This window comes from Lathamus discolor, chromosome 1, assembly GCF_037157495.1.
Source record: "Lathamus discolor isolate bLatDis1 chromosome 1, bLatDis1.hap1, whole genome shotgun sequence".
Classification (NCBI taxonomy): Eukaryota; Metazoa; Chordata; class Aves; order Psittaciformes; family Psittacidae; genus Lathamus; species Lathamus discolor.
In genome coordinates, this window is record NC_088884.1 from 140666091 (window position 1) to 140689926 (window position 23836).

Genomic DNA, 23836 nt, shown 5'->3' on the forward strand with positions numbered 1-23836 from the left:
TGTCTCTGAATCAACGAGTCATTAACAGTGTCAGATAGACAGATTTCAGGGTAAGGGGGTTGTAAATATCTGTAAATTATGGGCAAGTTAAATTGTTTCAGTAAATAATAACGTATGATTATGTGCTAAAAAAATCCAGCAGGTTTCATTCCATCGCTTGATTTCCAGCACAGCTGTTTACCAAGATTCAGTTGGTTAAACCTGTGTACATATGCTGAAAGGAACAGGGCTGCACAGGGATCACGAGGACAGCCTGCTCTGACAAATCTTTTTCTGTATATACAAGGTGGAAATGACCAAGAATAATGCCTAGCCAGGGCCGGTTAGAGAGTCACTAGTTAAAAAGAAGTCTTCCTTCACCTTGAAAGGCAGTCCCTGTAAAATAGGCATTACTGCTAGACCTATGCAAAATAAAATATCATGGATCCCACAAATGTTCCAAATTTCCAGTTCATATTTGAACCAGAAATGACCATATTAAAGGGATATATTAAAATGGGAATAATCTCTTCAAGTACTTTGGAAGGGTGTGATTCTCTTAATAGAGATATTTGGATGGCCGAATATTAGAATGGCAAGAAAAGAGAAACCCTGCCGAAAAAAACCCCACCACGACCAACTCACACAGCCAGGATTGCAGAAGAGTAACAGGGGCATGGCAAAACTCTGCTGTCTTCCCCCCAGAAAGTGCCAGAGGAGTTCCCAGCTTGGTCATGTGCACCGGGCCCTGCACATTGAGCAGTGCCCTTGCAGAGGCAGGAGTAGCTTGGGTCCCCTCTCTCCGCAGGAGGGGACAGGGCTGTCACTGCGAAGGTGCCACGAAGAGCATCCAAGCTGTGAGCTCAGGGACCTCATGCACTTAAGCACTTGTTCCAGCAGTATTCATTTGTTTATTGTACTTGTTCGCGTAGCAGCCATCACACCACTGGTGAGATCTTGCAATCACTTTCCTTGACTCTCCCACTGCAAAGACAACAAATCACCTGGATCACATTGGTTGCCTTGGGTCTGCTACGCTGGACCTCTTTGTTCAAGACCATACCCGGAGTGGAGACTTTCACAGATACTATTTTTTATCCCTGACACAGCACCTGAATAAGGCCATTGTAGATTCTTTACGACTGAGACCGAAGAGCAAATGGCCCTGTGGTCTCTGGCAGTCTCTTTCCTTCTATGAAGATGAAGCTCTCTGCTTTTCCTTCTGAATATTGGAAAATATTTTCTATAGCTGTCCAGTTGTAAAGCACCCATACAACCTTTGTGTTACTTTGGAAGCAATTTAAAATATTTAAATGTGAAACATTAGCATTTAAGTAGTTTATTTCCTTAAGGCAGAGGTATGAATTTCACTGGGTCTATTATAGGAGTAAGAGTTTTCGGAGGGAAATTATTTACCTTTTCAGAGCCAGCTGCAGAAGCATATTTATGTGACAATAAGCTGGTTTTCCTTTCTGTTGTAGTGAGTGAAATGATCGGGTAAAATGCAAGCCTTAAAGGACAGTGATTAGAGACAAGCAAGCTTACTCTTGCTCATTTCCAGCTCAGCATAAGTTGTAGCGACGCATTGAAACCCCAGCTTTTCAATTTTGCTAAAATAACACAAAGTGTTAACCTATAAATTGCAGCTGAACATGAAATATAATTTCTGCAAAATGAAGTAACTTTAATTATTTTAATTACCAAAATTATTTTCTGCTGGATGCATGTATATGCAATTCCCAGTGATGTCAATGAGAAACAAATGCTTAGATCTTGATTTAGTTTTTAGTTCTTTGCAAGGTGTACTTTCAATTAGAATATTTCTTTATGCAATTTGTTGCTTTCAGTAATAACTTCCAGAACTTTCATCTCATCAGAAGTCAGATGTCGCACAGATCAGAGTGCAGTATATAGTTGATGATTAAACATATCTATCCAAATGAATGGCAGCCTGCACTCCCCTCCCCGGTGCTGGGTCCCTTTACTTCCAATGTTTAAGAACAGCTGTCAGTATCAAACAGTATTTGCTTACACACTGGAAGGCAAAATTAGAAATAATAACCCACATAGCAGATCACTTTTTTTAATGGCTGACTAAGCGAAGGCAGACTTCCCGTTCTACAGTATCCTGAGTCATGTGGTCTTCTTCCCTGCATCTCCCTGCCCATGAGAATGAGAAACAAAAGACAGTGAGCTAAAATTGCAGTGCCATTTAACCTTCATATTTGGAAGGAATCAAGCTTGAAAGGTCATCAGATTGCCTTTCTTGTATCAAGAGTATTTAACTAAAACCAAAACCACATTGTTCAAACAAAGCCCTTTTGAGTACTGGCTGAAGGAAGTCACATTTTGCACTACTACATTTTTTCTTTTCTGAAGAGCTGCAGACAACAGTCATTATTCCAGTCCTTCCTACCTCCTGCAAATATATTAGCAGACAAACACTGTGGCATTATAGCAGTGATGTAATTTCTTAGTGGTCTCCAAGAAAAAATGCACATCTTGCTTGGATCTTTCCTCTGGACAGTTTCTTAGACAGACTGTCATCTGGGATTATGCTAAGCTTTACTGAACTGAACACTTGCACCTGAAAAATCGAGGATGCTTTAAAGGGAAAACTGCTGTGTAAACGTTCTGTAATGCATAGAAACAGCTTTTTCTAACCTTGCTTATGGCACTTTCGTTAATACTTCCCCCAAGCAATACTCAGGGCAGTCACTCTATCATGGAGGTCTTCCACTTGAAGATGAGCTCCCAGAGGTGCTCACATCACAGCTCTGTGTGGGCAGACAACTTTAAAAATAAAGCTGAAACTAAGGATCTGACAGCAGAAAATTCATGGCTAGGCAGCTTCAGGTTGAATTTTATAGGAATACTCAGTCCATTGGCGTTAATCAATGGAATTGATAGCTAATGTTGCTTCTGCAAACCCTTCTCTATCTGGTACTGTATTTACTTCTACTAATGTTATCCTTGGGAGCTACATTGCCATTATGTACTGCATATTGAAGGGGCTTCATCAGATAATGCTTATGAGTAAATGCTTTATCTGACAGGGCTATGACTGCCCAGGCCACTAATGGCAAGGAGAGCTCTGAATGGAGTTCCGGGTGAAAACACTGGTGCCTGTGGACCTCTACAAGTCTCTTCAGGCACCATATCTGCATGAAAACGTAGAAAGAGTGCTTAGGATTACTGCATAGAAAGATTGTTAGGCTTGGTGTTGGGTACCATCTGTACCATTGACAGGGAGTGGGTAGAGTGGAGGTTACTTGAGGTAGTACAACAGTCTCATTTTTACTTGAAATGCCTTGTAAATCAGTATCAAAACACAAAGCTCAGCGTGGCATTAACAGTCAGGTGGGAATCTCTTAGCAAGGGGGACATTGTTTGAAACTGCAATGCTGTAAGTACAGGCATAATCACAGTGGCAGCAAAACCAGTACTGTAGGTAGTAGCATGAGACATCAAACGTCTCACAGATGAGCACCATCGATTCCAGAGCTCTCTGTGGAAAGTGCATGAATGGGGGTGGGCACTGGGGAGCCCTGCTGCCCTCTGCCATGAAGAGGAGCAATATCGCAGAAACAAACCGAGGGTGGTGTGTGAAGGGAGCGGGGAAGCCATCTGGACATTGAAGGAGCTGCCTGTCTCAGAGACTTATCACAGTCCATAGCAGAGAGGGGTCATCCAGGTGGAAATGCAATACAACAGTTCTGAGGAGCAATAAAAAGGGCCTAAGCAAGCCTGTCTTCTTGATTTCTCCCATTATTTTGTCTTCCGACTTCTGAAAGACCTTATGCTTCAATGTCCTCTGATATCCTCTGTACACCAAAATACCAGAGGGGGTAGGATTTCCAGAGGCTTACAGGCAACATGCTTTTCACAATCTGGAGATAAGGGGAATGGTCAGTAAATCCAACAGAAACATATCTGACAGGCTCAACAGGCTACCGCCCCCTTTCACAAAGTCCCAGGGGGGTTTCACCCTGGACTAAAGTCATCAAAGACCCTCACAGTCCACCTTGTGCTGTGCAGTTCTCCAATGAGGCTGAAAAGAATTTCTTTGAGATCAGCCAGGGTAAAACCAACACTGTGATTCTGTACTAGCACTATAATTACGGAGAGCCCACATTAAAACTAGAGCCAGGCACAGCAGGATAGTATGGTGCTGTTCTACACACTAAGTTTTTTCACTCTAGGCAGTAATACATTTTCTGCTACAGAATATTCTGATATAAATGGTTGGTGAGTTAATGCTGATGCTGGTTACAAGTACTACGGCTCTCACCAACTGGAGTTACGTACATGTCTGCAGCTAAGCATTTTTCAGTGAAGAATGTGTCTATTTCTAGTCAGTTTTTAAAATGGCAAATAGAAAGGTGAGCAACCCTTTATAAACAGAAGCAAGATATATAGACAGCTTCCTTTTAAACCTCATGATGAGACATCTCCCCTGTGGAAGAAAAGAGGAAAGGCTTGGAAATGAAATCCGGTGAAGACATTTCAGTTTATGTTCATTCAACACTGTAGGCTCAGCTCTGCTCTTCGTTTGCATTTAAACAAAGAAGTTTCAATAGAGAAATTGTTGAATTGCTTGAGAGTGTCTTCAAGGCAGAGTGAAAACAGTGAAAGCTCTACTGTGCATCAACTGTAGTGGCAGGGAGGCTATTGAAACCTCTGGCTACAACTGGGGAGAGGCAGGTGGGGTCCACCCCAGCCAGCACATGTATCATTTTAAACACTTAGGAATTGTGTTAATGTAGGTGAGATTTAAACTGTTTTCACTTGCTTAGGTACTTTGCTGCATTGGGAGTCTAATTAAAGATTTGTTTCATGGAAAACTGAAGAACAAGGCTAAAAAGTCAAGATGGAATTATCTCAAACCCATGCGTAATAATCATTCTCAGTCAACTCTTAGAAGTGCTGATGGACACTAACAAAACTGGCAACTCTCAAAACTCTTCCTTTTCTTCCTTTATGGAGACGAGTAGCCTTCTTAAACTCCAGTCTGATGAAGGGCAGGGTCTCTGTGTTACCGTCCCCTAACAGCACTTCATGGTGCAGGTCTCCATTAGTGCTGGGTAGCCCTCCAGCAACCTCACCAGACTTTGTCCAGAGTCCATGATTGCTCTGCTTTGGCAAGTTATTAACTGACACTTAAGTTTATCATGGTGCTGCACTTTGAGGCCTGATGGGTTTATTCTTGCATGTACTGGAGATGCATGTGGAAAAAAAAAAAAGACTGTTTTGAAGAAGTCAAATTTTGACAGTGTTTTAGGAAGTCACATTTTGTCAGTGTTTTGGGAATAGAGTTGCGCTAACATGCCAGGCGATGGCCTGATATGATCTTTGTCTCCTCATTTGTTTTCCTTCTTGTTCAGTCCAGTTCTAGGGACTTTGCTGTTTTGTTTAAACTCAGGTTTTCCAGAGTTCTAGTTACATAAATTACTTAATGTTATGGTTTTGTGAGTGAAGTCCAAGTAATTTTAAAAAGGGTTATTCTAGCTTATAGTCTAGTTTCTGCTTTAAGACAACAGTCACATCTATCTTAAGGGAAGCAAAACCCTGAAGATAACTATCGTTTGTGTCCTTCAGACTGGCAGCATGCAAGATCTGTGAGTTTGTGTAAGGGAGGGCATCTGCAAGGATCTGACAAACGGATCTGCAAACAAGTCAATGGGTGCTACCTCCCTCTGTTTCTCCTCTTTAATCCTGCTGACCAGCTTGACTCTGGAATACAGTTAATGCTCAATGCTCAACATTGCAGGTGGAGTTTTGATATTAGAAATGCTGGCAGTTCCTGAGAGAGGAACTATTGCACATAGCTCAGCAATTGGCATTTGGCCATTCCAAATCTAACTTTCAGCTAACTACCCGCCCCCCTCCAAAAAACAAAAACCAAAACCCATTACTTTTTTAATTAAGCAACTTTATAAATGTTATATAGTTTTAGCTGTAAGGGCAGCTTTCTGAGGCCTCAGAGAAGCATATTATATTGGCGGTATTTTTCTGTGCAGCAGGTTTTCCTGTTTGCTTAGAAAAATATTTGAGAGTAGCATTTTTTAGTCCTATAGTTCATCTACAGTGTGTGTAAGTCTCCTGTCATTTCTGTCAGTAAGAGATGGATAGGGTCAGATATTTTGGTGGGGTTTTTTTACAAAATTCATGTAGGGTTAGGTCAAGAGTCTGGGAGGATTTTTGGTTTTTTTAAGAAAACCATCACCAGAACAAATGTAACTGTTGAAAGTCAGCTTTCGAACAGGACTCGTTTCTGGTTCACTAGCATGCTTTATTTCTCATTTATTTTTCTGGCTGCTCATGTGTAAAAGAGCAGGCACACATACCAGGAAGATGGGACCCTTTCCCCAGGCCTAGAAACAAGCAAAATGCACAGCAAAGGGCAGGAGAGCCGCAGACCAGCTCACAGTCCCAGCTGTCCTGAGGGCATGTGTATGGTGGCTCCCTACCCAGGTCCATCACCAGATAGATCCAGTGGAAAGAGAGCAATTTTTCTTGCTGAGAGGGACACAAAGCAGAAATATGACTGGTGTTGACTGGTCTAGTACTGGAGGCGGAAGCATTCAACCTTTTGCAGCTTCTCAGACTATTATACAGCAATTAAAATAGCTCCCACCATGTAAGAACACATCGTCAGATAAAAGGACATTCTGACTCATTATATACCCTTGCCAAGATCGTTTCTCAGGGTGTTCCAGTTTCTTGCTCGGGTCACAATGTTAAAACATTACTTGTATTCAAAATCTATGAGCCAGCTACTCGCTGGTTGAACAGACCCTTAAATACAGCTGTGCTGGCGGCTACTTATTAGAAGGGTTTCTTCAAGCATTTGGCTTGACTGTTAAAAATAGCCTGTTTCTTTTGCACAGCCTCCCCAAAGCACGAACCCATCTTGTTGAAATCTGATTGTGAAAAACACCTTTCCCATTTACCTGCTAGCAGTGGGATGCTTTCTGTATGAGCTGGGTAAAACAACACAGCGTTCCGTTCGTGTTGTTTGGTGATTTGATGCTGTTGACAGGCAGGCTGTGCCATGAGGTGTCTCTCTGTCTCGTCTTCCTGCCTGTTTCTTCCCAGGGGAATGCTCCATTTTCATTTGTGTAGGGTTTGTTTTAACCACTTGCACTGCAAATGCCCGTGAGAGGGAGGCAGGAGCAGGGATATGTATGTTAATGTTTACACCTCCCTCAAAACGCTCCAATCCCAGATTGCCTTGAGCTGCTCCCAGGATCAAAGCAAGCAGAGGGTTTCACCAGCTTGGACAATGGAGAGGACACATGCATCCTCCTCTGCTCTCTCAAAGGCTGAATTGTGGAGCAGAGGTCCAGCCCTTCCTCCACTGGGAACCTCTTTCTCCTTCCCCTTGGAATAAATGTGATTCTCCTTGAGAAGGGAGTATCCGCAGCTCCTCCTCAAGAGACAAGAGCTAAGAAGGGGTTACGTGTTTATGTTATGTCTTGTTGAGACTACTTTTAAATAAAACAAAAAAAAGTTTTGGTGGAGGACATTCGTGATTAGAAACAAAAGTGTTCTGAAGAACTCACAGTTTCAGCTAAACTCCCATGTTCAGGGTGTAATTTCTTGGCCAACCCAAGAGAAAGAACTGCTCTGAAGCAGCCAGGAGGTCAGAGAACCCACCTGACATGTGAGACCCCCAGCAGCAACCTGTGCCCCGCTACATCAGGTGGGGCTCTCGCATGCCACTCTGCCACTAACTTCAATGTATTCATTTCCCCAAACCACATCTCCAGCTGTCAGTTCCTCTTTCTGAGCTAAGAACTGAAACAGGAGCTTGTAAAACACTGTTCTTGCAGCTTGACAGGTACTTGCAGACACTCCTGACAGGTAGTGATGGGTTCCTTTTGCTTCTATTATAAATTTTCCCTGCTTTCACTCCGTTCCTTATTTTCTTTGGTAAGCTCAGTCTAAATGTACAGTTATACTCATTCTGGCTGTGCAGTTGAACAACTGTTGGCTTCCCTGCTCTGATAAGAAACAAGAGCATTGTTTGATATTAAACAGTACATTGTTTTGGTGCTTTTGCTGCTTGTGAGAGTAAGGACATCAGAAACAAAGCCCTGTAATGGGATAATAAACATACTGGGGTTTTCCTTCACTGAAATAAATCCACAGTAGTGGGCAGTACATTAACTGTCAGCGGTTTCCAAACCACCAGGCAGACAACTAGTGGGATTGTTCCCTTACACGCCCGCCAACTCTTTAGATTTATTTATGCCTGTCCCAGGTGCTTCTTCCTTGTTTTATTAGGTCAGCTCTTCCTGAATATGTCTCCTGTTGCCTGAAAACTGAACACTGTTATAAAGAGCGACTGAAAGATGGAAAAAGATAAGAAAAGAACAATTTCTCCTTCAAACCATTCTTTCTGTGCACTGTCATCTTTGTAGAGAAGGAGAAAAGGAAGGAAAGCAGCTCTCTCTGGAGACAATGCTTCTACTAATGAACTGAAACCAGCAAAACCAGCAGCCAGGATTTTCCATACATGCCCTCCCTTTCCATGAGTGCAAAAATCAAATTTTTCTCACTCTGCTGTGGGTTACTCTTTTAGATGTTTTCATTACTTCTGTGACATTCCAGTAGCTTTACATTAGTATCTGTAGGATACTTAGAGAAGCCTTGGCAGGGGGTTAGACTAGATGACCTCCAGAGGTCTTTTCCAGCCCTAATGATCCTGTGATTCTGGGAAGCCTAAGTTTAGTGGTTTTGAAGACAGGAGGACTGGTTTAGGGTCTAGGTTAATGAAAAAATGTCGTATGTTTAATGGAATGGAAGTGTAGCGCAGTTTCAGAAACTCGATTTTTACTCAGGGTTAGAAAGTAACTGTGTACTTGTTGCATGATTTTGATGACGTTTCTGTGAGTTGGGCAATATAATGATTAAAGTTTGTGTATGTTGCTGTTTTAAGACATGGGTATTTAAAGTCAGACCTCCCCAGGACAGTATCTAGGCACTTACACAGGCTTCAAAGGCTCTTGAGCATGTTTAGTTCCTACTTATCTCAGTGTGAATTTGACAGACAAGGACTTGAGGATTTAACATCATTATAACCAGCTGATCTATGAATAGCAGACTTTATTAAGTCTGGTTTTCTACAGTATCACCATAGGAATGCAGGGCAATTCCAGCTCTGTTCTGTGTCCCCAGCTCCTCCCACCGTTTGCACTCCTCCCTTGCTCCTCTCTGCATCCCCTTCCTGCAGGTGGGGTGGCTGCTGTGGGCACGGGTGCCCTCACCCACAGGCTGTACAGCCCTGCTGGCACTGCTTCTCAAGATGGGGAAAAGCTGGGCTCTAACTGCCCTGCCTCAGTCACATACAAATTCAACCTGAGTTAGCCCCGGCTTCCCTAAAGCTGTGTGAGCTCTGGGACATCCTTCCATCTGTGTGCTGCAGCTGGGCGGCAGGTCCACAAGTGGCGAACAGAGCGAACAAGGGCACTGCTTCAGTTTGTACGCCTCGGGTGGGGTGAGGGGCCATTTTTAGGAAATCAGGCTGGGAACACCGCACATTCAGCAGAACCAGGAAGAGTGTTCAAGTGCTAGAATGTGCAAACAGTGAAATGAACTCCCAGGCAAAGACAATGAGTCTATTTACTGCCTGTTTGCACAAGTTACAGCAGCAAATGCCGTTTGTCTTCTGTGCTGAAATGCGCTCCCTCCCCTTTCAGATTTTACAGTGGGAGTTTTTTTGTCACAGCAGATTTAGCTCTGGAGCACCAGTGGTAAACTGAAGTGACTTTAGCCATTTAACTGTGAGCTACTGATGGACTTTGTTCACTTCAAAGTGCTGACCTTTGGCCAGCAGAAGTAGGAGAGAAGCTGGTTGCCCTTGGCAGAGCACGATCACAGTGTACCCAGGGAGGAACCTTTTGTAAGGTGCCCTTTAATCAGCTCCGGTTGCGTTAGGGGTTGTAATGATTTAGGTTCCCTTGATAATTAGAAGAGCATCTGAAACCACAAGGTCTGTCCTGCTGTTTCTCTGTGACCTACGAAGTGCCAGGCTGAGGTCTCGAAGCAGTGACTGGTGCTGGGAACACAACAGCGACAGTGGTACCAGGCACACGACGGCTTAGTGGGGCACAAGCCTGCTGCTGCTGGCCAGCTGAGGAGCAACCTGTAGGTTAGTAACCGTCACCTGTGGCAGCATTATGGTCATGGCTGTATTTCCTATGCTATTCAGAAGGGATGCAGGCTGCATCGAGGCAGCCTGGTCAGTGGGGCACTTGTTTCAGCCTCCTGGGCAGTAGTAGATGCCTTAAAACACATTGTAAGCGTTCATAGAGGAGGTGGTTATGGAAAATCCTTGTTTCAGAGACATCTGTTTTCCTAGTCACTAGATGCAAGAGACTGGCCTATGCTTTAGATGGGAAGTTTGTTTCTTTTGTGAAGCTGACTGTGATCTAAGTGAGCATCTCTGTTAGAAATGGGCAGCCACTGGAGTGGAGCCTCTGGTTCTTCCAGGTTGCAAGAGTCCTCCTGCGCTGTGGAGGTGTACAGAGTATGCCCAACAAATGGCATGCTGTACTTTGCAATTGCTTTTTTAACATTGTGTTTAATCTTCTAAAATGATCAATAACAGACCAAAAGCAACCTTTTACATGTATAAAGTGGTCTTTTGGGGAGTGAACGCACAAACTCAAAATACTACATTTTTTCCTTTCTGAAATGACGTACCTTAGTGACTGCAAAAGGAACTACTTTATTTTTTCTCTTGGCATCATCAGTATACTTAGGAAATTACATGCAAGGCAATTTTAATCCGCTTTGGTTTCATTTTTAACAATAATTGTTCCCAAGAGAATTGAAGTTACCAAAGAAAAGCAGTCCAAAGCCTCAGTATAACCTTGCTACTCTTCATCAGTCTTGCAGCTTGTCTTCAGAGATTTTGCTTCATTTTACAAAGCCAAGGATAAAACCCAACAGAACATCACCACCTGATGGCTTTTTTTGTCTTTTCTGAGGCACACTGTCTCATACATACCACCAGTATCATGTCATGGAACGTATAGAAAGTCAAATTAAACCCCTGATGTAACATTGCTGATGTCAAACATGATGATGTGGCACCAAGAGTGAGTTGGCTTCATTCAGATAAACTCACACACAATAAAATTTCAACCATCTCTCCTCACTCACCCCTAAATATAAACAAATAATTCCTTCTACAGATAGCAAATTCAAACCTCAAGATGAGTAGGTCTAAGGACAGGTGAAGGAGAGGTGACAACCTGGTTGTTGCCACATTAATCTGTGTACCAGGCAGCAGTATATTATATTTTCATATTCAGAGATTCTGTGCTAAATCGTGTCCTGTTGATTCAGATGGGGCAGGACTGGGACAAGCTGCGCAAAAATGTCTTCCTTTTTCTTTCAGAACAATCTCCAGCAATGTAGCAGGAAGGGAAACATCCTTAAACATAGCTTACCTCCAGTGGTGCTCTGAAGATGGCACAAAACCCTAGACATGACAGATTGCAACCATTTTAGATGCACTGAGACTGCAGAAGGGTTTTTTCTGGATATTTGATATCGGGCTTACCTTTAAATGCAACCTGTATGTATTCCCACCAATTTAATGTGCTTTTCTCAGGAGTTTACCTTGCATGTGTTTGAGAAGGGCAAGGTCATTGACCTTTCAAAGCTCCTGTGAAGATTTTAACCGTTTGGGTTTGTGTTTGGTTTTGATTTTTAAAGAAGGGAGTATCTGCACAGGGTTGTGGTCATTTGTCACCTGTTAACCCCCGGACAAGCTGCAATTTCCTGTTTAATTGCAGATGCCTCCTTGCAAACAGCTAAGGTCTCAGGTGCACAGTGAGCGTTATTTATGCCCAACACCTGAGGACAGCAGTTCACATCAGTTACATCTCTGCTAACAAATAAACTGTGCCGCGGTTTCTTCCCTGCACCCAGAGGCAGCACAACAGACAGTCTTTTACCAAAGTCTCCTCCTTCCCCTCAAAGCAAGGTGGACTTGCCCACAGTGCCTACCCTGGGCAGTCCCAGGGTCTACATGCACCCACCCTGCAGAAGAGCAGAAACACGAGAGATAAATAAGGCAGAGCTGAGAGTGTGGACACTGCTCAGAAGAGTTCATTCTGTGTCCCAAGCTCCTCCATTAGCCAAAGTAGAAGGATCTTCCTGTCTCAGACCCTTTTCATGCAGCTTCTGGGTTCAAACTTAAGGGTTTGGTTACTGTCAGTTTGGGAATGTCCTCTGGAAAATATGAACCTTCTTCTAGAGGCAGGAAGTGTGGGGTTTAGGTTCATTCTGAATGAGACAAATCATCACTCGTGTTTTTAGTGGCTCCAGAGCAGCAGATCCTAGGTCACTGTAGAAATATTTATTTTAACCAAGTAAGGGAAAGAGCAATTTAACTAAAGGATTTAATATTGCAGCCATTCAGACCATTCTCCTCATGCCTAAATGTGTCAGCTGTTATTGATATCACAGACACTTTGTCTGGTTTATCTTGTGAAATATCTGTAGAGGTAAGTTACGTCAACAGAACTCTGAGGTCTTTCTTTGAGAGCTAAGTGTCTTATAGCAGATGTGTAGTCCTGTAACAAAATCACCTTCCTGTGACTACTGAGAGCTGCCCATTAACACAGCCCTTGAGTACTTTCAAGTTTCCTTAGGCTGGCTCTACCCCTTGGGGTGACCTGGGGCAGCTCTGGCAGTCAGGGGTATGATGCCCAAGAGCCCCACACCAGCAGTGGGCTCTGGTCCAGGTGCAGTCATGGAGGTGAAAGTGCTCTTTTACTATTTGTGTTTGGTTACAGTGGGTATTTTTACCCCAGGGTTGCAAAGTTCATACCAAGAACCACTTGTGTTACACTTGTGTTTCTGCACCGTTCAAGTGGCTCAGTATAGACATAGCTCTAGGGCTTGCCTGTGCTGTAGATAATGTCTGGTGGTGCTGTGCTGGCTGCTGAGGAGAAAGCCCAACTGAAGGCAGTTTTGCAGCCCAGATCCTGCCTGCCCGTAGAGAGATCAGCAGTGGGAAGGAGCAGATAGAATGCAGACACTGTGAACAGAGGGGGAGTGGAGTGCTGGTTGAGGTTAGGTAAGGCGAGAGCATGTGACAGCATGGGCAAATCCGCACTGGGCATGAGGACAAAGTGCACCATGCAAGGCAGGGAAAGGGCCAAGAGGTGTTACCCTGCTCCCAATCCATGGCAGCACACACCACCGACAGGTGACTCAGTCGCAGCAGCTTTTTACCGTGTGAAGTCCTGTCCCAGGTACTCTGGCAGCACAGGATGGTATAAAGCTTGGTCTGTTTAACACAGACTTCTTTGATAATGATGCCTTCTCTGTGCATGGCAGTTCAGACTCTGCCGACACCATCAAAAACTGCTTGGTCTAATCCCGGCAATAAATCAGGGTTCTGAGACATGGAAGTTGTGAATGTGTAATAAAATGTAAGAGACACCTGAGTTAATGGACACAGTAAAGTCCTCTGCAGCTCATTCAAACTCCACTAGTCTAAATTTTTCCTTCACGTTACTGGGAGACAGAAGAATAAATTTGTCTTCCTGAAGGAAACAGTCAGTTCCCTTAACCTATAACTTCTTTTTACAAACAATTTCCAAGTGATGCTTACTGTCTTATTTTCAGTAAGACATTAAGGACTAAAATAGAAAAGCTTATGCCCTAAGCAGAGATGACACCCATTGGCTGGAAGAAAAGCTGTTTACTTAATATTCTCATATTCTACTGTGACCTGTAAAAGGGCAGAGCAATTTCTGGAAGAGAGAGGAAATGTGGATTACGTGTGCTAACCATGCTCACTTTCATACCTTGATTCTGGAAGCCTCCTGTAAATATGAGTATGAAGGTTTTTATCTTCCCACTTGTGAACATGTATCATGAAACCCTGTGATGCTCTCCTTTGCAGAAAGGCCCTAGAGGGAACAAGTGAGAAAGTTATTTGCTGGGAACCTTTTAATTACCAAAATTGTTTGGCACATGATTGGCTTGTGCTGCCTGGATATCCCTGCTAGCCACAGGAGGTGGCCACCGGATGCCTTTCAGTGACCCATGAAGGTCATAGTACAGGATGTACCTCCCTCCTTGATTCTTCCAGTACCTTCAGCCTCTTGTACGTGCAGCAGCAAAATTCACTGGCTGCAAAACTTATATAAACTTATAGAGTAATAATTTGGTATTGCACCCTCTGATCCCTCTGGATGCTTCAGTAAGCTCCTTGGTGCTACAGAAAGGCTCTTACCTACCATTGTGAAATCTCATCGGCTTGTCTAGAGCAGGAGTTGTGTTGTGGCACTAAATTTAGCAAGCTTCAAAGGAAATCTTTCCCTGCTTTCCCATGGATTAGCTCAATGCTGCTGATTAGACAAATGCTTAAGGCAGCAATGCTGACAGAAGGACCAGTCCCATCTTCTCCTTCCCTTCTGCCCATGCAGTTGTCCAGGTGGTGTGTGTGTGCATGGTGCAGCCTCACAAATGCTCGTGGCAGCACAAGTGATGTCTGCGGGAAGGATAGAGCAGGACCCGATGTTGGCAGAACTGGTTCAACGTGTCTATGAGACTGTGGTGTGAAACACTGGTCTTGAGCAGCCACATCAGGCTAGTGAGGGCCAAACCTTTTCCCCTTAGAGTGTTTTTTTTGCCCAGGGGCTGAGGAACAATCATCATATTAACCTCCCTTGTGGATATGTCTGTTCAGAACCCACCCTGTATTTATTTTGACTGAAAGCAAACATGCCACAGAAATGTAATGGCTGTGGCTATATGAAAAATCTTTGGGTTTTGCTGCTTTCCTTCTGTTTTTATGTGCTAACTAAAATCCACTGCACTCCGTGGGGTTATTCAGTATCTGTCATCTCACATTTTGGAACCTAAAACCTACTTTCAGGTTTAAATGAAAGCACAAAACTGCACATGGGAAAACTGAGCCTACGCACCAGGGTGATCTTCTGTGCTGATTTTTATTGAAGAATGATAACTCAAGTGTTCAATGAAAATAAAACAAAATCTTTGTCTAGTGGCTGTTCAGGTTATCAGGGCAACTCTCACTGCCCATGAACCAGAGAAGCCTAAGTTTAAAAAACAGAAAGGGAAAGCCTGAGGCGTCCTTGGCCAAATTTCCCCTTAGTGGCGTTTAACCTTCTGGGCTGTGAATTTGTTCTCTCTATGCTGGGATGGAGGATGTGCCTGAGGCTGGCAAAGCAGAAGGGGAATCCATCTTTGCAAGGGTGTTTACTGGGAATCCTCTCTGATGTGGCAAGATAAAGAAAGGTTAGAGCACTGATGTCGGTTATGCATTGAAAGTGCTTTGGTGTGAGAGTACTTGAAAGCTGTTGTCTCCAAGTGTCTACCTGAATACCTCTGAAAATCTCTTGAGATGATACAGTGAATCTATTTTGAGACATACAATTATATGTGTTTGTTGTATGTTATCCACTGAAAAAAACCCAAATGTGTTATGGTACCTGTTACAGACTGGGGGTTCTCTGAAGGATGCCTCCAGGTTTGGTCTGCAGTATCTTAAGAAAGTCAGGAAATGACAAACTGTGCTGTATTAACTCACATTGTGTAATAACAGGTATAAAATAGCATGTTATTCATTTAAATAGAGTGGTGTTGTCCCTTAAAACATTCAAATAGGCAATAAAATGGTTCTACAAACATGTGGGAACCTGTTCCACCAAACACGAAGTAGTTTTGTTAAAAAGAGAAGGGAAAGAAATAAAAGAAAGAAAGGGCTCCCTGTTACAATATAAGATCCTATTTTTTGTGACTGTATTTTGGCTGAGGATGGGCTTATGTGTGAATATACTGATAAACCGTGAAGACTTTCTGAGACTGAGATTGGAGACATTGCAGATCACTCTTAAATTCATGAGTCCTTTCAATGAAAAATTTTACTTTGCACATTCCCTTCTCATTCTACTACCGTGTCTCAGTAGTTTTCGCAGACCAAAAATAACCATAAAATCCAATCCACCACTCACTTCTTACTTTCCCTTCTCCTTTTTCTTGCTCATGTGCCTCATACGATGCTAAGCTGCCACCCTGAAATATGCCCTGAAAGATTATTTCTTACCATGACCATGAAAAATCCTCACTCTTATCCAGATAATGACACTACCCCAGTATAATACTGAGCCTGTGGTCAGCCTTTAGATCTCCCAGAGCATTCGGGACTGATCTTTCTAAAAATCTCAGAAAGCAGATTCAATGCTTTGTTACTGCACGTGATTGTGTCAAGAAGCCCAGTGCACCCAATAACAGAGGTCAGATTGTGTGTCTGCTTCTAGAAGAAACACAGCCAAGGGGAAGCTCACTGTCTCCTTTCTGAGTCAGGGAGAAGGTCCCCATTGGACAGGCATTTCAGTATTTCTCAGTATTTCCCCTCAAATTTCCAGACTTTTCTATCACTGTATTCAGTAGAACGATTATTTAGGAAAAAACCTTTCACATGTAATCCCACTACAGGAAAAACAAAAGGAAATGGAGGGTCTATGGGAAACACAGGCATGGACTGGTCTGAATGGACTCTTCTCTGCACTGTTCCTTTTCACAGCTCTTAGGATTTAGACTCTGCTTAGCTGTCAATCATCAAAAATAGGAGCAAACTAAATGCCTATGGTATTATTGTAAGAGAGGGTGTCAAGCTGTACGTTAAGAGAAAGTGTGTTTATATCCTCTACCTCAGAGTAGTGGATGCTGTATTAGGAGAGGAGCACACGTATGTAAAGAATCCATCCTCCTTGCTGCTTAGCTGGCTCTGCCCTTAACACTTTTCCACTCCGCCTTAGATGTAGTCCTCTAAGGATGCCAGTCATCATAAAGAGGCATATAAAAAGTCATGTAATTGTCATGAACATGGTGTGTTTGAAGCCTAAGAGAGGTAGGTGTCCAGTGCCAGGGAAAGCTGGGGGACACACTTGCAGAATTCTGCCCAATTTTCTGAAGTTCCCTAAAAACGCACAGCCTGCAGGAAAAATAGTATTTTTTCAAATTCTCATATTGCCCATACTAACACCTCGGAATACCCTGCAGCAGCTTCAACTGCTGATGTTCATTGCTTTACACTCAAATGGGAGTGGAACTTAGAAACTAGTAACAAGCTGGAACTAAAAGTGAAAGTATAAAATGAAGGTCAAGGGTTTGAGCAGCCTCCCTACGTGATCCTGATTAACATGCTGTAGTGAAGAGCCTTCTAAAAATGAGCCTGTGTGCTCACTAGCACTGGCACTTTTTCATTCCACTTACACCAGAACAGTCTTCCCTGTGTATGCAAGCACATGCACAATTGTAGCTCATAAGATTCACTTTACAATGCTTATGGTTAAAAGTTTCATTTGTTTTGCAACAGAAAAGTTTAAAGTAAGGAGAAGGATACTGACTTTAAACAATCAGTTAAGCTGGTGGATGGGAATTTTGTGAGCTTATACTAGCAAAAAATATTTTGTACTCACTTCCCTTTGTATAGATCAGTGGGATTGAGGCATAGATCTGATTTTGGCAGAACCTCTTAGGTTTTATCCACAGATTTGAGACTGATTCCTTCCATAGTCTTGGCAAAATCACTAGATGCTACAGTTTCCCTCCCTGCACAGCAGTTACCTTCTTCTCTGCAGGTAATAAGACAACTGCAGCTCTTGTAGATAATGAGTTAACATTTGCAGAGGAGTTCTGATGAAAGGCTTGCACAGTAGACTTGAGCTACAGGCATTCTGGGACCAGGATCCAGTCTGCAGGTGTGTTTGTACAGTGCCTAACACTTTGTGGCCACAGTACTGCGGATAAACAAGTATAAAAAGCCAGAACAGAGCGGTTGCAGTCACCCTCTGGGTTTGCAGTATAAGTAGAGCAGATATCTTTCCTGTTCACTCTCAGAAACCACCACAAAGATGCTTATTTTGCCAGTCTTTACCATCTTCCACATTTCTGTCTCTCACTTGGAGTCTTCTAGTTTTAGAGCTCTTATCTTTACACACATTGACTCTCTTACCCCTCTTCTCTATTCTCCAGCCTCTGACTCTGCAGTACAGGGATATCTTTAAGTTTTATATGCCCGGATTAAAGCACACAGTGGGAAAGAACAAATTATTGTGTAGGATCTTCTGATACAAGCTGACATTGTTTCCTCTGCAGAACCCACCCCCATGCATGGTTTGTCATTGAAAGGTTAAGACACTTCTCCTTCCACACAGGGATGCCCTTAGGTTGCTGCCTGTGTGCTGCTTGGCCAGAGATTAGGACCAAAATTTACTTTTTGGAAAAATGAGAAAGAAGATAGGAAGGTTTATTGCCAGTGAAAAAAAGAAACAAACAGAAAAAAAAACCCAAACACAAAACCCAAAACAACTAGGAAAGAACTAAAAGCTGTAGTTGTTTTGCTTCTGCAGTATGATGTTTGCTTTTCACCTTCTCCTTTCCCAGAAGTGAGCCGTCTCCCAAGGCATGCCCTGCTCCCTCTTCTCCCGCCGGCTGGTCATGCACATTGCTCTCCAGTCAGGCAAATCCATCATCCAAAGAGTGTTTCAGTGCAGTTCCTCCTCTTGGCTGCTCGAGAAGGTGTGTTGTTTGCTTTGCCTAAGTGCTCCTGGGGCCTAATGCTCCGTTGTTATGTACAGACCATTTCTGCTGTCATGAATCATGTTTTACCACCCCTGTGCTTTTACTTCTGCACCAGGCTCTTTTTTTCCTTTCAAGCAAACACGTTTGAGTTTCCGTGTTTGCTGCTGGAACCGTGCACGCTGGGTACATGGCACAGGCTGAGTTATTTCTACCATCCTCTCGCTGATGAGATCAGTAAACCTACCTCTAGCTGCCGACCATTTTTTTTCTTACAACCAAAGGTAAATTGATTCAGCACAACCTGAAATAATTTATCTAGGCACATATAAAGGAAAAAAAAATCCCTGAAAAAACCTCATGCCGTCAAGCAAAATATGCTCTTATCTTATCTGTTGTGAGTAACTCAAGCTATTTGCACAACGCCTTGTGCTAGGAAGGAGTTGTTTGTACACGTTTCACTCCCTTTTTCCCAAGTTTTGAATTTTGAATGAAATCGTCGTCTTCAGATTCCTCCTGCAAAAATGTCATGGTTTCTCTTCCCTACGCTTCCCTGAAGGCTGGACCCAGCCCTCCTCCAAAGATCCCTTCCTTGCAGATGGTTTTCTATTAATCTTCAAACCGCTCTGGAGAGCTCTCTGCGTCTGGCAGTGCTAACATCCCCTCTCCCTCCCGTCCCACCCACTTAGCCTCAGCCTAAGAGCCCTTAACAAATGACTCCCAAGGAATTTAAATGGCTAACGCTCGCTGGCCAATAAAGAGGTGCATAAACTGTATAACCAGGTTACACGGCTCTTGCCATTAGGAAGAAAGGTTGCTCAGGTAAAGGCGTGAGTCCTCTTAACCTGTCGCACTTCGATCGTGGGACCGGAGAGGTAAGGGAAATCTTGTTTGCTCTTTAGGGCTTTTTATCTGATTTTCATTTATCTGGGATTTGAGACCAAAAGAATGTCATTGTCAAGGTTTCAAGTTCAGGTTTTGCCATTCTTTAGAGGGTCCTAAAGAGTCATTTGAGAAGGAAGCAATTGCTTTTAAGCTTGAACTATGAGCTCAACATGTGAATATCTAAAAGATTTTGCATAGCAAAGAGCAAAGTGAACGTTGGAACAGTGAAAACTAAACGACTGATATTTTTGACAGGAAAACAAATAAACTGGTGTCTCTGAGATAGTTTTTCTACTGTGTTAAATTAATGAAGTGAAAGGTAGCCATTTGCAATCGTCTGACATGTTTTTAATCGGTCTGTCTCTACGATCATCTGTTTGTGCTGCCTCATATTTTGTTCTGCTTTTTCAAGAAATTAACAAAATCATTCTTTACAAGTGGGTTATCAGCTTTAGGTACAGACTGAAGGTGGCTAGAAAGGTTGAGCAGGCAGGATATATATTCAAGTATTATTAATACAAATTAATCTATATAACTCATCTACATACAGCAAATTTGACAGCATTTTAAGAAAATCAAGCTCTGATATTCTGTTCATATTCTACTTAAGCAGCATGTGAAACATTTAAGGCTTGTATATGACATAAGACACATGACATTAATCTGTTCACCCTTATTTAATTATTCATTTATTGCTTCATTGGGGTCAGTGCTGATAATAATAGCGAAGTCTGAACTTCAACCTGGACAAAGTCAGTTGAATTTAAAACCTTTTTTTTTAAGAAAAGAAATGTAGTTGTTGTGAGTAAGGTTCAATTGTTGGACAAGATGAGCTCCAGAGGTCCCTTCCAACCCTAACAATTCTGTGATTCTTTCTGTGTGATTCTGTGATTAAAATCAACGACAAAATTGTCCATTTACATGTGGAGCATATGCAGCAGTTGTGATAGTTGTGTCTTGTCCTGAGCTAGGTGGGATTGACGCCATACATCAAAATGTGCGTGTAAAGAACTCCTTCACCCTTTGCACCCCAACATGGATGACAGCCATTGCTCAGAGCATGCGAGGGATTGTCACAGCAAAACATTGCTGCCGTCCCTTGCAAAGCTCCATGGCCTGACAGGCTGGGTTGCAGAAAGGGCACCTTTTTCAGTCATATTATTGCAACTGATCTCTGAAGGCCTTCGCACTCAACAGTCCACAGTGGTGCATGTTGGTGTTAGCTGATGATGTCAAACCAAAGACCTTGCCAGTGTCTGAAATAGTCAAGAGAGGTTTTTAATTACATTAAGATGGTTAATCTGACAGAACTTCAAAACATGTCCTTTCTGCTCATCAAGACAAGGCCATATGACTGCCTATCAGGAGCTTGATGTAATGTTGTTGGTTTGATTATTTTTCCATGGGTTTCCCATATAGCTCCCCACTGTATAACTGAGGTTAGATAATGTGTAGGATAAAAATAAAGTTAACAAAGGGGGAGCCATTTTGCTACTCTTTTTAATCATTTCTATTCAGTTCTGCATTTCAGCTCCATTCTTTGCTGAAGAAATTATATTGAATCAAATGCCGCTTGTCTTCTTTCATCAGCTTTTCATTTAGGAAAAACATACCTCAGTTAAGGTCAACAAAAAGTGAATTTCAAATGACATCTGTCTCAAATCCCACTCCTTTTCTGAAGCATACAGAAATTTCATTTCTAAACCCTAGGTATTTCTAACCGAGCTGTAATTACAGTAGACTTAAAATGTCTTGAATTAACCCAGCACAGGAATGGTGCCTCCTGAGAGAGTCCCTGCCTTGGTTAAACATTTTTTTTCTTTTTAATCTATAATATTAACCCTGGACACAGGTAACGAGTACTGAAAATCTCTTCCTTGTACTTGTAAATGTTGTTTCTCAATTTCAATCTGAGGTTCAAAGGTTTGTACAAACTTCTTAGATCAGAGGTCAGGTACAAATTGCTGCACTTTGCAGCTCCTTTCTGCCGATATGACAGAATTTCACAGCAAAGATGACTGCCTTTCACCCCCCTCTCCTCCTTGCACAGGCAACGCCAGGCAGTTAAAAGCGTGACATGTACAAGTCAGCCATTGGTACCTGAGTTTAATAAATAACTAACTGGGTTTCAGTGGTGCAAGGTGCATATTATAAAAGGGGTCAAATGTCAGTGCACAAAGGAAAAAAAAAACCAACCACCCAGCCACTGACTAAGCTAAATGCTTTGAGTTTAATGTGCTTTCAGCAGCGAACATTCACATCCCAACTGTGGTTTGCCTTATGCTGATTTTCATTTCTGTGACCTGAGGGGGAGGGAAGACGTGGGGCCGCTTTCAGGTTTCCCTGAGATCTCTGCCTCCTGCTGAAAGCAGGGTTGCAGGTTGGGGCCCTTGTAGTTGCAGTGTTCACATGGGGAACACAAAACTGAGACTGTTGCAATAAAAATAGTGCATAAGATTAGTGTGAACCGAAAATCTGAAGCTATTTTTATAGTTATAAAATTGACTGAGTAGAATTTGTATGAGCAGGCAGGATGTGTTACACTTCTCTTCAGGATCTCCAGAAGAGTTAGCTAAAAAAATTAGATCAGAAAAGCTGAAGAGGGAACTGTAGTTTATGAACTTTTTTAGGTACTCTTGGTTGCACTCTAGAGGGGAGCATGTTACTGTAATATTTACATAGACAGACAGACAGTGTTCTGAATTACAATCACAAAGAAAAAATCACAAGCTCATGCATGCATATTGCTACTCCACAGAGTTCAGCAAAGCTTTCACTAAACATTTTAGATGATTAAAACACTGTGTTCATATATAAGATTTTCCTTCAGAGAGAGGCAAGAAGTGAAATAGGTGAATGTCTTATCTTTCTGGTGTAATAATTAACAGATGAGTCTAGCTGTGGGTTTGTTTTTCAGTTGCAGAAGATTGTTTATCCTGTCTTTCTTATGAAAAAAGGTGCAAGCTCCTAGTCCATATTGAAAGAAACACTTCTTCTTTTCTTGGTAAAAATGCTTTTAAAAGCAGACAGTTAATGAGGAAGACACACTTACCTGTATCAGCCTTTTTGCAGTGAGCATTGTTTAACTGCATTTCTGGCAAACATATGCTGCAAAAACTATACCATCAAGTACAGCTCATCCAGAATAGGAAAGACTTGTTACATACCAAGTGACTACATTGCACTTTATTTGTGTCACACATTTTCCTGTCTGGCCGTGGTAATAATAGACTTTGTTGACTAGATTGAAATATGGGCATTTGGGGAGAAGGGGAAGGTTGTGTTGTTACCTGATTTGGAAAGCTGATAAGAGCTATTACATAACACATCTCTCATCTTCTCATCTTTCCTTAACATGTGGCTTCAATATCTTGCAGGATAATAACTTCAGACTGAGCTAACAACTGGTCCTATTGAAATATCTGAGAGTTATACAGTTATTTTGAGTTGGACTGGGTAAAAGATGGAACTGGGGCAAACAGTACAACACACAGGTTACACAACTTGTTGGGACAAAGTTCTGAATGACTTGCAACAAAGTACGTTATAAAATAAGGGAGGAGACGGGGTTTCGCTTACCCAAACTTCCTTCAGAAGTGATTTAAGCTGAAATGGCTGGTTTGGCACTGGAGTAGCATAAAAACACTCAAGAAACAGAAATTGCATGGACAGAATTCACATTGCAGAAGTAGCGAAAATAACTATGTTGGTAGGATGCTCTAGGTAGTGGTAGTGCTTTGGCACATCAATAAATTTTCATCAGCATAGCTTCATTCTCGCCATGGGAAAGCCATGTATGCGTGAACAGAATTTTCATTTGTGGTCATCAAAAAACAATGGCAAGAAGTGCTGTGCTCAGGAAAGTCTTCTCACTGTATTATTTGAGATATTATCATTAATATCCCATTGAATACTACTTTTGCAGTTTCCAGGCCGGAAGGTTAGGTTGTTGAGGGACCTCCATCCTGGGAACGTTCACTGCTGGGCACTGATAGTGCTAACTAGTAACGCAAGTGGAACTTTCGACAGCCTTTGCAGAATTACAGTCCAAATTAAATATGCCTTAGAAGGGTGCAGAGAGGGTTGATAATAGAATAGACCGGAAGTTTGCACAGTACAAGGTAGCTTAATTTTGTAGAGGAATCATAATTTCAGCTTCATTTTTAAATTGTACATAAAATTGCTGTGAGGTAAGATTATTATGTCTTAAGGGAAGTGGTATGACGTGGCTAAGAGAATTAGATCTGTGATTGTTATTGTTCTCAGTGGTGAAAATAAGAAATTTAACCTTCAAATCCTTGTCTGAAATTGTAGCCAACGGTTGACTGTACAAATTTGGAGTTCAATTATCTGACTAGCATTCAGGTTTTAACCTGGAAAATTCCATGAT

At 42.4% G+C, this 23836-nt stretch overlaps 1 protein-coding gene across 10 annotated transcripts in view; it reads left to right on the forward strand.

The window, feature by feature from the left end:
• Nucleotides 1-23836, forward strand: part of RBM47 (RNA binding motif protein 47) — an 80589-nt gene that overhangs the window by 39833 nt on the left and 16920 nt on the right. Inside the window, exon 1 of one of the 10 annotated variants that reach the window (XM_065698565.1) lies at nt 9946-10135. The exons of 8 other annotated variants lie outside the window; for them this stretch is intronic. The gene's annotated coding sequence lies outside the window, so the exon portion shown is untranslated. Of the gene's footprint in view, nt 1-9945; nt 10136-19349; nt 19437-23836 lie in introns of those variants that run through there. One more of the 10 variants, XM_065698556.1, reaches the window with a different exon arrangement.